This window comes from Rosa rugosa, chromosome 4 (assembly GCF_958449725.1).
Source record: "Rosa rugosa chromosome 4, drRosRugo1.1, whole genome shotgun sequence".
Classification (NCBI taxonomy): domain Eukaryota; kingdom Viridiplantae; phylum Streptophyta; class Magnoliopsida; order Rosales; family Rosaceae; genus Rosa; species Rosa rugosa.
The window spans coordinates 13,436,913-13,454,156 of NC_084823.1; positions in this window are offsets into that span (position 1 = coordinate 13,436,913).

Sequence of the window (17,244 nt, forward strand, 5' to 3'; positions counted from 1 at the left end):
GTAGGCAATTTGGCCGAACCTCGTTAACTTATTGTTTTATGGTTTATTATCATGTGTTAGTTTTTGCTTGCATTTTTAACTTGGCAATTTGAATAAGTTGAACTGAGTGCACCGAAGAACCAATTTCAAGTATCTGCTCTGGTTCTTAAGGATATTGAAAATTTTCAGTTCGTGCAGAAAATGAAACATAATTGTTGAACATAATCTAGTTATATAGCTGGATCTCAACTTTGATGGGAAGAGTTCATATTTGGTCAGAGAGTTTGGTCTTTATCTCTTGTGATTACTTTAAGCAGAATAACCTACGGGCCTATTCAAAATTTCAACCTACAACTTCCAAATTAATCTAAATATAACATAATTAGATTGTCATCATCATGAATCATACTACGACGTCTTCCACATGTCTGTAGCACAGAACCTTCGGGGACAAGTATCAGATACCTTGATTGAATCAGTAAGGCCGCGAGGTATGCCCACCACCTGTTTGATTAATTGTCACTTTGGTTTTCAATTGCAGATTTGCCTTGCATTGCACTAAAGTTATACCACACACATTTTTAGGCTGTGAAGTCTATCAACTAAACCATAGTCCCGTCTCATCCCATTCCCCAAATAAGGCCTAATGGTTCTGAAAAAGCAACAGACCTTGCAGTTGATCAGCAGTACAAGATTAGTGAAGTACTTAAAGATGGGAAAGAGTCGATCAGGTTATCTGGGGAGGCAATTCTTCAGGTATTTTCTCAGTTAAATCTGCTTATAAGCTTCTTTGTGATGAACAGGGCTTTCAAAACTACCTTTGGTTGAAAAATTGGTTTCTTCCTATCCCTCCTAAGCTCAAGATATTTCTCTGGACCTGTTTGGCTCCAATTTTGCTGCAGCTGGTCAACAGTCTCTTTTCTGCGCGAGCGTGCCAGCACCGTTCGGGTGCGGTCGTTGGGGGTGTCCCTTGACCTGACTTCTTTTGAGCGACTGTAGACGAGGAGAGCACCAACCTCGTCGCAGGATTCTTTGTGCCTCGTGCTGGAGGACTTTGTCTTGTGTCACCAAGTCGATACTCAACGTTGTAGGTTAAGCAGAGCGAAATCACCGGGAAGTAGAGAGAACTTGCTAAAGCGTGACTTTAGCTTGGTTGGTTTGCGAGGGCGTTACCCTTGCTTGGTTGGTTCCGTAACCGTTGTGGTCGCGGTACTACAATCTGCTCCCGAGGAGACTAGGACCGAAGTACGTTGACAGAGGGTTTGGTGGCACTGAAAGTCGGCTTCTGAGAAGACTAGGACTAGGAGTGTGATCACCGGTAAGAGAAAGAGAAGGAGAGGAGTTGCTCTTAGAGAGGTTTGCTCTACAGAGACTTAGATCATCTTAGAGATGTATTGTTGTGAATTGTGTTCTGAATTGTGTTGTATTGTAACCTCTATTTATAGGCTACCATGCCAAAGTGTTTAGCATTAAACAAATGATAGTGGAGCATTAATTGGAGATCAGAAATGATGAATTTTGGAGATAAGGAAGCATAATTGGAGATAAAGAATGATGAATTTCGGAGATAAGGAGATAAGGAGGCATAATTGGAGATAAGGAATGATGAATTTTGGAGATAAGGAAGCACTTTCGGCTCCTTTATTCCTTCAATTTTATCTCCATCAAGCATTCAGATTTTGACCGTGACCTCTTCATAACAAATGTTCCACTATGAGTGTAGATCATCCTGGTCAAATTTCAGAGCTTTTCATATAGTGGTTGGCCGGAAACGCTGCTGGACCTCTTACAGGTCCAGTTTTCCAGTTTTGCTTCTGCAAAAGATTGGACTGATTGTTTGAAGGCCTTCCACTCAAAAATATCTCTGGAACTCTTCATAAGAAATGTTCCACTATGAGTGTAGATCATCCTAGTCAAATTTCAGAGCTTTTGATATAGTGGTTGGGCCGAAACGCTGCTGGACCTCTTACAGGTCCAGTTTTCCAGTTTTGCTTCTGCAAAAGATTGGACTGATTGTTTGAAGGCCTTCCACTCAAAAATATCTCTGGCACTCTTCATAATAAATGATCCTTGGGATGTCTAGATTTAATCTGGACAGTTTTAGCTCATTTCGATTTCATTTGGTTAGTCTGCCGCCCCTCCTTCCTTGTTTAGCTCGGTTTCTCCTAGCCGAAATAGGAAAATGTGCTAAAGTTGACTTTTCATGTTTCCATGCTTCCATAGTAGGCTTTATTTAGCCTCTAAATATATATTTCGAACTTGTCGACAATATATAGCTTGAGCCACTGACATTGGCTCAATTTCTCCAAGACGTGCCTTGTCAGGCCAAAATGCTCATTTTGGCTCCAAACGTTGCCCCCCAGACCTCGAAGTCAAAGGTCTTCGTCTTGACTGAAGAGGTCTTGAATCAACACTACTCTTATAATGTTGTTGCTCCAAAGCCACTTGTATTGGCTTGACTGATAATACTTGACTGATTCCATATAGGCCTCTAAATAGGCCATAAAGCTTGAATGCCACAATCTGGATTGCCTTTGTTATGAACTGACGCTTCCTTTGCCAACTTTATTGCCCCCCATGGATCTGGCGAAACTTGGGCAGGTTGTTGGAGATCAGAACTTTAGCGTGCCCCCCATGCGAAGGAGACTGCTTTTGATCGCGAATGAGTATCATTCTCTTCCTTGGTGGTAGCTTCGCCATGTGTATAGCAACATGTATCTGCCTTGTTCGCGGGCTCTTTGTGGATTTTCTCAAATGTAGGTGTTGAAGCCGCTTTCCTGGCTAGATCAAGGCCTATAGTACTTGGCGAAATAAGATGCAAAATAGCAAACTGTTTGCTGTCATTTAATCCTTCGCGAGTCTTATGTCGAAGAGGATGATTAGATCATGGCTATCGACATCATGACGTGTGACCAGGTGAAACCACCATATCTGCTGCAACTTTAGTATCTAAAACCGCATCGGTTTTAATCATGTTTTATTTAAAAACTTCAGGCCACTATGTTGGCCCTACGGTGGTAGGAAAAGGTGGAATATCTTCACTGTCGCCTTAGATGCGATTCTCAAGATGGAATAATGGCTCATTAATTATTAACTAGGGCCACTCACTGGCCCAGCTAATAAACTAATCTCCAAAAATATCTGAGCTATAAATCAAAGTGTAATGGAGAAGTATCTTCACTGTCGCCTTAGATGCGATTCTCAAGATGGAATAATGGCTCATTAATTATTAACTAGGGCCACTCACTGGCCCATCTAATAAACTAATCTCCAGAAAGATCTGAGCTATAAATCAAGGTGTAATGGAGAAGTGTTCCTCACAACCCAGAAATGGCATCCAAGAAACCATTCGTTATCGATCAGGCAGATGAAATCACTGAGAAAGCCGCATTCATGTGGCGGACTAACATGAGTGTTCGATGTAGAAGTCAGACCGGAGAGGGGAGAAGTCGACTGATGGGCTTTGGTGGCGGCGATAGTCAAGCGAGTCTGGGTCCCACACCTCGCGATCGTTTGCCAGATGATGCTATGGCCTATTATGCTCTTCCTATCCGCCGTCCCATCCCGGCTCTTCTCCGGTCTCCTGCCGATCTTGGAGGTTGGGGCCAGAAACATCATAGAGTCAAAATTGGTTTCTGGCCCTCAATCCAACCTCCTGATGTAGCCTGGTACAATGAGGTTCGTGTCCGAGATTTGGCCCGCTGGCGCGCAGTAGGCATTGCGGATGCTATTGACTTGTGTCTTCAAATTCCCGGCGGCCTTAATCGCGCTCCTCTCGCCGCGGCCTTTTGCTTCTGGAACACCGCTAGCAACACTTTTGATTTCCGCTTTGGGCAGATGAGTATTTCCTTATTGGATATTCTCGCTATCACGGGCCTACCCATCCACGCGGCACCGTATGTTCAAGGCCAATTTGATGACGAGAAATTCCCGCTGCAGATGACTCAGACTGGTCGCAGCATTCATAGCAGATCTTACCCGTCTTGGCGAAATTACTACCGCGGACATCATGACGAAACCGGGGGAATTGCCTTCCTCGAGTGGTGGCTCTGTAAGTTTATTTTCTGTACTTCTGCTGGTAAACCAACTGGCACTTGGTCCTCTTTGGCCACTGCTCTTTATAATGGCACAGTCGTTGGCCTTGGTCAACCGGTTCTGGGTTCGCTTTATCGAGCCCTTTATCAAGTCGCTATGCATCCATTCGAAGTCCAATCCTCAGGCCCCTTCTGGATTCTGGATTTCTGGCTCCAGACTTATTTCCCCCATTTTCGCCGACCAGACGTGCCAGCAGTGCCTCCAAATGACGTTCTGTTGGGCCGGTGCCTCTACCGCGAGGGAAGGTATGAATCTCCGGCATTTTCCGAGTGTTTCTCGTTTTTGTATATTCTGGATGAGATGCCGGATGTGATGTTGGTGGTAAATAGAAGATTCCCCGCGATATTGGCAAATGGGTTTCTTCCTCGCCCGGGTCATCGCGAAGAGGTTTTGATGATGTTTCGCCGCACTATTTCTTGCTCCGACATTAAATTGGCCACGGATGAACTAAGTTACGAACTTTATGCACCCAATCACTTTGCTCGTCAATTTGGGTTGGCCCAGTTGGTACCCTGGCCTCTGGTTGATTCTGCCACTTACTACACCTCTTGGCGGGGATTAGCTCCGCCTGGGTCTGCCCCCTTTCAGAGTCAGTTTACTTTGATAGTGATTCCCCCTTGGGTCAGAGCGCTATACCCCCCTCAACGATGTCGATGATGACTATGCTGATTGGTGGAAAGAAGTGTCAGTGAACTGTTGGGGCATGAATAACTGTGACCTTTTCCCCATCCTTTTCCGCGACTTGGAACATCCCTTTGCCGTGGACAGCGACATCCTTGAACAATATTATGCTGGCGAGGCTCCGCCTCCTGTTCCTGCTCCTCCGCAACATCAACCTGTTCCGCCCCCGCAGCCGGAACCTGTTCCGCCCCCGTAGCCGCAAAGGCCCTAACGGCAAACACAACCGGGAATACAGATTCGGGAACATGGGGCGTCAGTAAGTTTCCAACTTCCCTCACCATTTCTTTTCCTTGGCTTGAGTATCAATCCTTATTGCTAAGTACATTTGTTTTATTTTTAGCGTACCACCCGGAGCAGGGCAGCCTCTACTCAGGCCAGGAAACAGAAGGCAGTAGCCGAGGAGCCTCCTGAGGGGGAGTCCTCTGATGATGACGATGTGAGCCTTGCTGAGGTGAACTGCCCCAGACTAATTCTGACTTTGCACATTTTGCTTTCCAGACCCCTTCTATTTTCTGAGTTGTGATTCCTCTTCTGTGCAGGTAATTGCTGCTCATACTTGCAAACGCGGTTGCGCCCAAATCGCTGAAGAGGACTTTGAGGATGACGAGCCTTTGTCAATGTGGCTCGTAAGCTCTGGCCCTGTTTTATTTTATTTAAATTTTAGAATCTGGGCAGGATCTTCATTATGTATCTTTTGACAGGTCCGTCAGAGGACCACTGATCCCTCTCGCCTGAGCGAGGCTGGATCCTCAGCCTGTCACGCCCCTGATTTTTAACACAATTAAAAATCGATATATAACCCCATAATTATACATGCGTGAACGTTCAGCCATCAATACCAAATATCTGGAAAACTTTTTCCCTTTATACAACATACATATTGATGCCCTGAACCCACTATGTAAATATTGACCCGCCCACAGAGTCATATATTACATAAGCTTACGAATTAAATTGTCCACAACAAGATAAAACGCGAAAGCTCCTCAGAGTTTACTACATAGCGGAAGTCATAACAATGGCAAGGCCAATCAATTATGCTTCCTACCTGTTCTGTTACCAACAAGCTACCTCGGCTTCAGCCCCGATTTTCCTACCCTGCAGGATTAACCCCTACACCGTTGGAATGGTGCACCGGGTTGTCACACAACAAACCCGGTAAGCTTTTGCAAGCCCGTATGAGTAACTCGAAACAACTCACACCAAATCACAACCACAACCACACTTAAAAAAAATCAAATTAAGTAAAATCAATAATCCCTGCATTGAAACTTAGTTCAGGAGATTACATTAAAACAACAATCCAAAAAGCAGTAATCCCTGCATATAACTTAGTTCAGGAGATTACATTAAAACAACAATCCAAAAAGCAGTAATCCCTGCATATAACTTAGTTCAGGAGATTACATTAAAGCAATCGATAAAATCATAGTAATCCCTGCATAGGAATTTAGTTCAGGAGATTACATTAAAACAAACAATCTCAGTTTAAACATTATTCTCAAAACAACTCACACTTGAATTCTATCAAAATAACATAGAAAGCAACTCACACCTTGATTTCTATCAATCGTACCATAACGTACCATAGAAAACAACTCACACTTGAATTCTATCAAAATAACATAGAAAGCAACTCACACTTTGATTTCTATCAATCGTACCATAACGTACCATAGAAAACAACTCACACTTGAATTCTATCAAAATAACATAGAAAGCAACTCACACTTTGATTTCTATCAATCGTACCAAAACGTACCAATTCGTACCAAGTCGTTAATAAGGAAAACAACTTACACCTTGTCCCCTTAAAAACCGTTAATAAGGAAGCAACTCACACTTTATTCCCTAAAAACACGTAATGTCATGAGTTATCAATAACCAATTCCCGTTACCCCATGAATTACCTAGATGGCAGACAGACTAGAGCTCTAACTGAACGTAACCACTCGTCCGGCCAAAGACGTGATTACCTGATATTCTGCCCAAGGTCATAGACCTTCGTTCCTCGGGCCGCACAGTCCCTTGGAGCAAATCATTAAAACAGTCGCACAGGACTCAAAAACATTACACATATCTCACGCTTTTCAAAACAATCGAAATCGACATTTCCATAATCATTGTTTTCCGAAAAGCCACAAAACAATAAAAAGCATCATTTCATGCATATTGTTTTCATACACAAATCTCAACGCTTTTCAAAACAAATCGAATCAACAATTCCAAGTCATTTGTTTTCCAAAAGCCACAACCCAAAACAATAAAACGCATCATTCATGCCTATTGTTTTCATAAATCCACAACCCACTAAAACATATAATTTGCAGTTAAATCAATAACTCACAAAACGATAAGGTGTTCCGTTCCAAAATGAACCTTGTGAGATTACTCACCTCGAAACTCCCGCTGCGTCTTCTATACAGAACCGAACCAAAACTATCACCAACAACTCGTCCAATTCACCTTTAGAAGCACCTAATCACCAATGACCTCATATCAGTAACGATTCACAAACGATTTAAGTCCGAAACCCCTGTTTTGAACTAAAATCCCCAAAGTGGTGCCAATCGAGGCAAAACCACATCCGAGACCTCCCAAAGTCTCCGGAATACGTCCATGATCGATGTGACCAAACCACATGTCGACCGGACGCTCGAATCCTCACGGATCGAATAAATCGATCGGTATGAAACTGCAAAAATCATAACAATTCCATACGAACTCCAAAATTTGCATATTATATATCGAAACGCTCGTATCAACGAGTAGAACATATATAATACCACAAACAGTTCCTTAAGTGGCTGTAACACCGCCAGAACGCCACCACAGACGGTGGAGCACCGCCACCGGCCAAAACTCATTATTTCACAAAACTCCCAACATAAAAAAGCTTCATCTAAGCATGCTTGTGGATTCTCATAACTAGCTCGAAGTCAGAAAACAAGCTTAAGGGATCGAAAACTACCTCACAAGTTGTGAACAGTAATCCCAACTGAGTTGAACCGATTTCCACGTAAACCGATCGAAACAAACACCATAGATCGATCAAGGAGCCTCCCACGAACCCAAAGATGGAAGCTTGAAGCCTTGACGTCGCCGGAACTGTGTTTTCCGGTCGGGTCCGAAAACACTAGGCTGCACCACCTTTCTCCGTCGCACACAGTAAGAATCGACGTTAGAGAGTACCACAGGGACGACCAGACGGAGGAGGCGATCCTATCTGGAAAGTCTCGTCGCCGGAGATGGCCGGAGCTCGCCGGAAAAGTCGGGTCGGATCGACCGGGTCCGGGTCGGGTCAGTCGAAAATCTTCGACTCTGAAGACGCGGACGAGAGAGAAGAGAGAGAGGAAAATTATTTCCGGAAATGGAAATGAGGAAAATGAAATAAAATTCTGATTTTCCATATTTATACTAAAACGGAAACTTCTTCCGATAGCCATAACTTCCTCATACGAACTCCGATTGACGCGTTCCACATGTCCACGAACTCGTATCGACGCGCTCTACAACTTTCGTGAAAGAAGTTTTCGGAGAATCTCAACGCTTCAAAAGTCAACCTTTGCAACCCCCCTAAAGTTATACTTCCCGAATAAAAATTCGTCCGAAACACTTCCGCTCCATCCACGAGCCACGAAACCGTCCAATAACCACAATTTAAATTCCGGAAAAATCCTCGGAAAATAAATACGAATTTCCGGGGCATCACACAGCCACTGTAGAAAAGCCAACTCTCTTGCTAGTTCAAGCATCAACTAACCCCGTGGCGCCTCTTCCGTCTCCCACATCTACAGAGCATCTGCAAGGTCCTACCATTCTAATAACGATCTCTGATGACGACTCCTCGGAGCATGAAAGTGTGGAAAACCACTCTGAGGATTCTGCCGCTTATGAGGAACTGATGACGACAGAAATTCTCGCGGCACTAGAGGTCCAAGAGGTGAATGAGGTGAGGCCTCTTCCTCTTGAAGACCAAGTACCAGATATTGACCCCCCAAGTCTCGCGAACAAATGAGACAACCGTCGAAGCTGAGGGCCCTGTGCTTGAATCTACTCCACTTGCCCATGGTGAGCCGCGAGTTGAGTTTCCAGATTCTCCTGCGGCTGAAGGGACAGACCAACCTATTGAAGATGAAGAAACTGAGGAAGCTGTCCACCCTTTTGCATTGGTGGTTCGTAATCCTGTGGCGCCTCCGCCGCCTCCTCCTCCTACCAGATTCGAGAGATTGATGAGGGTGTTGGAGGTAACTCTTCTTTCTGCTGTGGATGAGGCTAAGATGGTGCTTCACGAACATCTGGGTCCTCGGGTATTGGAGACTGACATCCTCCCGCGAGTCTTGGAAGCCCTAAGGTATCTTTGCCAGGAGAAGGCATTGACCCTGCCATTGACGATCTGCTGAATGAACTTGGTGAGGCCCGCCAACGTCAACCGGCCGCGAACGCCCAGGCTCACGACACTCGAGAGGCTTTGAATAGCCTCTCTCGAGAAATGGACATCTCTTGCGGTATTTTAAATGAGCGAACCATCCGCCTGCGGGAACTACAAATCCAAAGATCCGACTTCAAACTTCGAATCGAGGACCTCCATACCGGTTTAGCCTTTGTTGAAAATGCGATTGCTACAGAAGAAGCCCAACTCGATGAACCTCTGGCTGCTTCTGAAGAAATGGGCCGCAACCTGGCCCGTCTCAGAGAACGGACCACTCAGGCCTAAGCTAGTGCTATTGCGGCGAACCTCCGCGTGGAGGAACTTTGCTTGAAATTGAGCTTTGCGGGCCAATCTCTGTAGGCCCCCTCGAAAACCGTTCGGTCTCCTCACATGCTGTTAATCCCTTCTTTTCCGAGATTTAAGGCATTAATCACTCGTTGAAAAACAACGGTCGTGGAAAAATAATCTCGTGAATAGAACAGTTACCTCCTCGAAAACCGTTCGGTTTCCCCACATGCTATTAGTCCCTTTAATAATAGCTAACTCCTCAAAAACCGCTCCTCACATGCTGCTAGTCCATTTTTTCCCGAGATTTGGAATCACTAATCTCGATTTACTGACATCGGTTTTGAAATTGAGCTTCATCCAAGGGTGGAGATTTGCCTGAAGTCCCTATAAATAGTTGTATTTCGGGAAGGGAATACTCACAACAACTTTTCTGAAATATTCAAGAAATGGCCTTTCAATCCTTGCTTCTTTTTCTCCTTCTTCACAAATCTTCCCCTCATGAAATGACCTTTAGCCTCTAAATTTTAGGCTTTATGGCATAATCTTAAGCCTGGGTTAGGCCTTATGGCGTAATCTTAGGCAACCCCTTGTTTCGTCATTCTGGAATTCTGCAACAACAATGCCAGGCTTCAGATTGGTTTAGAAACGCGAGGGGGCTCCGAGTGTGGGATCCACGATCATGCGAGATCATCTTTGTCATAATCCTACACGCGGAGCGAAATGGAGAAAGGGAGGACGGCCACTCTGAGGTTCGTCTTTCCTCCTCTGTTTCCTTCCTTCTGGACCCGGCTCGTGTTGTGCCCTCCAGATGGAAGGGGCTTTGGTTCTCACCTCCTTCTCCCCCTTTCTCTTCTTGATAGAATCTTGGAGGGATGAGAAGGGATGGACTCTTAGAAGGAATGGGTTCAAGCAACAGAATGGCTGTTCCTATACTTCACGTCCAACTAATGGTGGTTACCATGGCTAGAGGGGGTGCAGAGACTCAAGCTGATATTCGGTTCCTTCACTCTCTGCCCCTCCCGGAGATAATGGCGCGGCTCAACCTGACGTTGGATTCCATAGCTGCTTCCACTTGAGAAAAGATTCAGAAAATATCCGAAGATTCTTGTTTTGTATTCTAGCCACTTTTGGCTTTGTAATGAATGTACTGCTTTTGGTCGCAAAGCCACTTTATGAATACAATAATATTTTCTTATCCTGATATCCAAATATCCGTGAGAAGCCAATAATTGTGTCTCGCAAGGCCCCAAATATATATAGGCCCCCATAGTTGTATATTGAAAATAATATGAACTTTTAAAATATGCTCCGCGTCAAAAAGAGCCTCGCGCCGAGGGTTTTGAGAAAATATGTATCTTTTGGATCCACTTGCTGGCTCCCAACTCAAAACTCTTAGCGCCAATAACTCCTTCTTTTCCGAGATTTAAGGCACTAATCACTCGTTGAAAAACAATAGTCGTGAAAAATAATATCGTTTAAAGAACAGCCCCTCCTCGAAAACCGTTCGGTTTCCCCACATGCTATTAATCCTTTAATAATAGCTAACTCCTCAAAAACCGCTCCTCACATGCTGCTAGTCCCTTTTTTCCCGAGATTTGGAATCACTAATCTCGATTTACTGACATCGATTTGACTCCTCTTTGACAGTCCATCCAAGGGTGGATATTTGCATGCCTATATCTTCCTCCACATTATAAACCCAAATTTCCAATCCCAAAATCGTTTCATCAACTCGAATATTTCTAACAACAATCTTTCTTAATTACTCATCATCATCACTCTTCAATTCTCGCATTCTCTCAATCCATCACCAATGGAACCACAAACCCAGCAACCAACCGAGGATGGAGGAAGCAACAAAGCAGCCGGGAGTAGTGCTAACATGCTTTGTAGGCGGAGCAGGTGGACTCCCACTACAGATCATATAAGAATCCTCAATGAGCTTTTCTACAACAAGGGAGTTAGGTCCCCAACTATAGAGCAGGTTCAGAGGATCTGTCTCCAGCTGAAATGGTATGGCAAGATTGAGTTCAAGAACGTCTATTATTGGTTCGTGAACCGAAGGGCTCGGGAGAAGCAGAAGAAGAGGTCCACTTCGGATGTTCATGTGCCCATGCAAAGATCAGGGCTTGTTGGTGATGACAAAGTTACCAATTGGAAACATGAGGATCAGTATATTAACTTTGGATCTTCTGCACCTGCTTCTGCTTCTTCCGCTGGTGTGATGATTGCTTTTAACGGGCAGATGGGGAACCATGGCGGTTATGGATCTATGAACATGGAGATTGAAACCCTTCCTCTGTTCCCCATGCATGGTGAGGACATCTTTAGCAACCTGAAGACTACTTCCGATGGAGGTGGCGGTCACGGTGGTGGCTCTCACATTTCCCTTGAGCTCAGCCTTTCCTGCGAGGGCAAAGCTGGAAAAAGTTTCCGGAGCCGCTGACTCGGCTTAGTAGCTTTGCGAGTGTAGGAACACTTAGAATTGCCCCCTAAGAGTTGTATTTATGACTTATTTTTTTTTAATTTTTTTTTTATTATTTTTTTATTTTTTAACTAAAATAGCATGAATATTCTAATAATAAACAAACAACCAACGAAAAAAAGAACAAAGATAAACAAAAACCGAAATATGAATATAAAACCTAAAACAAAGTTCACGAAATTTGCCTATTTTTTTATTTTTATGTTTTTAACTTTAGGCTAAATGGGCTTAGTATTGTATAGTGTTGCCCCCCTAGTGTTGATAGGCAAAGCGAAGAAACGATTATGGGCCTCAAAAACAGGCCTTCATGAATAGGCTTCGCGAGTGTAGGAACACTAGAATTTCCCACGAAGGCTTATGCATGCGAAGAGACTGGTTAATAAATTAATCCCTCAGTGTTTTGACTCCTCAGTAATTTTTGGATCGCACTATTTTTTTTTTTTTTTGATAAGTAGCTGAATTCAATAAGACAATGTGAATCAAGGTTTAGACATGCGGCCCAAGTATAGTCGCCTAGATACAAATTTTCTTTCAAATCCTTTGGGCAACCTTACTGAAATGGCCAGGTGGGGGAGGGCGAACAAGAGAGGCAGAATCCATTTTGGCATGAGCTACTCCCACATAGTGGTTTAGGCCCATTTGCATGCACTTCTGGATTCAAGAACCTGTCATGAACGTTGTCCCCTTTCTAGACACCATTTCACATAGGCTATACTTACTAAGATGAGAAAGGTCATAAGTGTGAAGACAGTTCAACAAGTGTTAATAAAAGCCGCCCTTAACCTTAAGGGACCTGAACTAGGCACCAATAAGGAGTTTAGGCCAATATTAACAAAAGAGACTTCACCTATTCCGTTATGATTCACAACCTCTTACCAAATTCAAATTTTTTTTTAACTTATTTTTTAATGAAAAGAAAACTAGAAACGAAATAATTAACAGAAAATTAAAAGCAAAGAAAGAAAGAAGCTAGCAGCACCATGTTTGGCTAACCTCTAGAAGACCACGGGGGAGGCCATCTATGCTTCATTCCAAGCTCCGATGTATCAAAATTTGTAGGGTAAAAATCCCTCCTGTGAGAGCTTGTAGGAAAAGAACAAAGATACTTCTCTTTGAAGAATTTGGAGGAATTTGGCTCGTGAGAGGGGTAATCTTGCCCCCCAAGTATCTTTGTTGGTTGATGAGGCATGATCTTCAATTGCAATTTGGGAGATGACGGTGTCCCAAAATCGGCTTTGTCGCCAACTGTCGCTAACTTCTCTTGATCAAAGGGATGATCATGGGTCATATCTTGCCCCCCCCATGCATCTGATCAGTAGCCACGTATTTGGCTTGATCAGTGGAGAAATTAGATATTTGTTCAGAGACAATTGTATTGTTAGAAGAACAATCTTGTTGATGACTTTTTCCATGCACAGCCTCTCTGTAAGGCTGTGACTCACCAGTGAGACCCTTAGGTTGATTGCCACCAATAGGCAAGTTAGTCTCAGAAACGACCTCTTCGCGAGCAGGTTCTTGACGTTGCAATTCGCCTTGTGTTTGTTGTGCCCCCAACTCGAGCTTTGTGACCGAAATCGTGAACTCATCGAGCCGTCGACGGTCCTCCGCGAGGGCTTTTCTCAGATTATCATGGTATGCGGTAGAATTCTTTTGAAGGATATCAAGCCGCTCTTCTATGCTCGCATTCTCTGGAATGGGAATGGGCACATAGCCTTCTATCGTCGCCATGACTTCAGGAATTTCTTTTGGTAAAGATTTTCCTCTGGCATCCCAATGATGGTGAACATAAAAAGACTCTGGTGTAGTCCCACCGGGTGTGCCAAAATGTTTGGTTCCAATTTTGCTGCAGCTGGTCAACAGTCTCTTTTCTGCGCGGGCGTGCCAGCACCGTTCGGGTGCGGTCTTTGGGGGTGTCCCTTGACCTGACTTCTTTTGAGCGACTGTAGACGAGGAGAGCACCAACCTCGTCGCAGGATTCTTTGTGCCTCGTGCTGGAGGACTTTGTCTTGTGTCACCAAGTCGATACTCAACGTTGTAGGTTAAGCAGAGCGAAATCACCGGGAAGTAGAGAGAACTTGCTAAAGCGTGACTTTAGCTTGGTTGGTTTGCGAGGGCGTTACCCTTGCTTGGCTGGTTCCGTAACCGTTGTGGTCGCGGTACTACAATCTGCTCCCGAGGAGACTAGGACCGAAGTACGTTGACAGAGGGTTTGGTGGCACTGAAAGTCGGCTTCTGAGAAGACTAGGACTAGGAGTGTGATCACCGGTAAGAGAAAGAGAAGGAGAGGAGTTGCTCTTAGAGAGGTTTGCTCTACAGAGACTTAGATCATCTTAGAGATGTATTGTTGTGAATTGTGTTCTGAATTGTGTTGTATTGTAACCTCTATTTATAGGCTACCATGCCAAAGTGTTTAGCATTAAACAAATGATAGTGGAGCATTAATTGGAGATCAGAAATGATGAATTTTGGAGATAAGGAAGCATAATTGGAGATAAAGAATGATGAATTTCGGAGATAAGGAGATAAGGAGGCATAATTGGAGATAATGAATGATGAATTTTGGAGATAAGGAAGCACTTTCGGCTCCTTTATTCCTTCAATTTTATCTCCATCAAGCATTCAGATTTTGACCGTGACCTCTTCATAACAAATGTTCCACTATGAGTGTAGATCATCCTGGTCAAATTTCAGAGCTTTTCATATAGTGGTTGGCCGGAAACGCTGCTGGACCTCTTACAGGTCCAGTTTTCCAGTTTTGCTTCTGCAAAAGATTGGACTGATTGTTTGAAGGCCTTCCACTCAAAAATATCTCTGGAACTCTTCATAAGAAATGTTCCACTATGAGTGTAGATCATCCTGGTCAAATTTCAGGGCTTTTGATATAGTGGTTGGGCCGGAAACGCTGCTGGACCTCTTACAGGTCCAGTTTTCCAGTTTTGCTTCTGCAAAAGATTGGACTGATTGTTTGAAGGCCTTCCACTCAAAAATATCTCTGGCACTCTTCATCATAAATGATCCTTGGGATGTCTAGATTTAATCTGGACAGTTTTAGCTCATTTCGATTTCATTTGGTTAGTCTGCCGCCCCTCCTTCCTTGTTTAGCTCGATTTCTCCTAGCCGAAGTAGGAAAATGTGCTAAAGTTGACTTTTCATGTTTCCATGCTTCCATAGTAGGCTTTATTTAGCCTCTAAATATATATTTCGAACTTGTCGACAATATATAGCTTGAGCCACTGACATTGGCTCAATTTCTCCAAGACGTGCCTTGTCAGGCCAAAATGCTCATTTTGGCTCCAAACAGGACCTTTTTGTCAAGTAAGCTTCTGACAAAGGAACAACGTTTCAAAAGAAGACTCACAGCTAACTCATCCTGCCAATTCTGCACCAATGTTCAGGAAGCTATGTTACATCTCTTTCGAGACTGTCCAAAGGCTAAACAGGTATGGCAAACTTTTGATATTCCTGCAAATATTATGAATACCTTTAATTTAAATTGGGACGAATGGATTTTAGCTATCTTGATGAAAAAGGATACTACAAGGAAACTTTGAGTTGGAACATATTCTTCATTTTTTGCTGCTGGTTCTTGTGGAAATGGAGATGTGCAAGAGTTTTTTATGTGAATATTTGTTATCCTCATAATCCTCTTCAGTTTTCACTTGTGAGTTACTAGATATATGCTAGCTTTGTTATCTTATTTGCATCAGATGGGATTTCATGACCAGAAACAGAGGGAAGAGTTATGGGACACAGTCTGAATTGAATTCACTTTCAAGCTCCACCAAGTTCAAAGGCCACATGAGGTTGGATGTCCTGTTTTTATCTATACGTACACTACACTTATTCAGGGGTTCTTTCTCATATTAGATCTGTAGAAATAATTGTAAAATAAAAAATAAAAAAACTCACCTACATATGCAAGATGGATGTTATGGAAGTATCATTATTTGTTGACGTCGCAAATCGCATTCATCGACTCGTTTGGCTAATTCCTCAAGTGTCTAATGTACTTTCAAATTTACAAAGTTGGAATCTTATTTGTCTAATTGGGGATATTCCAACATTCTAGTGTTGTATATGTTAGGGATGGATATAAGTAAGGGTCAGGACTGCTCCACGAATGCTTGTGAACAGAGAATACCACTTGGCATCAAACAGGGTCTTGTTTTTTCTACATCAATAAAACTTCTGTTTTGTGTGCTCATTTGACTGATTGGTGAGGCTCCTAACATAATGCCGTAATTTTTCATCTGCATTGAAATAATCCTATGTCATATTCATATGGCTCCGCAGAAGATCACTAGAGGAGTACAATCTTTTCATTCTTGGTGGCTTTATCAGAGTTTCAGTTGGTTCCAGAGAAGGTAGAGGAGTGCCCTATAATTACGACATCTCAAAATTCAGTTTCATTTTGGTAAGTGCAAATCTGTCTAATGTACTTCTCAATTTCAAAAGGTTGGAATATTATTTGTCTAATTGGGATATTCCAACTTTCAATGTTACATATTTTAGGGATGATATAAATATGGGTCATGACTCATGACTGCCCCATGAATGCCTGTGAACAGACAATACCGGTCTTCTTTATATGACATTGGTGAGAAGTAGAGTGCGAGCTATAGTGGCAATATGTCGATGTTTTCTTTCGGCAAGCCCATTTTGTTGTTGAGTGTATGGACAAGAAAATCGTTGTTGGATGCCCGAAAAGTCACAAAACTGGGAGAAGGCATTGTTGACATATTCTGTACCATTGTCACTTTGGAAGTAGTGTACAGAACTGTGGACAATATTTTGAATCATGGCAACTAATTTTTTTTTCCCTCCTTAAGCTAATCTGATTTCTTGATGAATAAAGAGCTGTTCTTTTTTTTTTTTTTTTGAAAGGAAAGAGAGCTGTTCTTATCAGAGAAAAAATAATAATAATAATAATTGATAAACGACCATTGTTAGACCACCTAGTTGAAAAATGACCACTGCTACCACACACGTTAAGGTTGTGAAGTCTGGCAACTAAACAATAGTCCTGGCTCGTCCCACTTTAAGGTCTAATGGTTCCGAGAAAGCAGTAGACCTTCTAGTTGAACCAGCTACCTAACATCTAGTTTCTGTCCATTCCATTGCCATTACCCTCCCCCAGTAACACACTTGCATTATGGTCTCCATGTGGTGTAGGGTTTTTTTTTTTTTTTTTTAAATTAAATAGAGGATTAGGTGATATTAGTTCATCTGCGACAGTAGATTTGGGGTGACTGGCACCCACCCGCAATCTCGAAAGAAAGGGGGC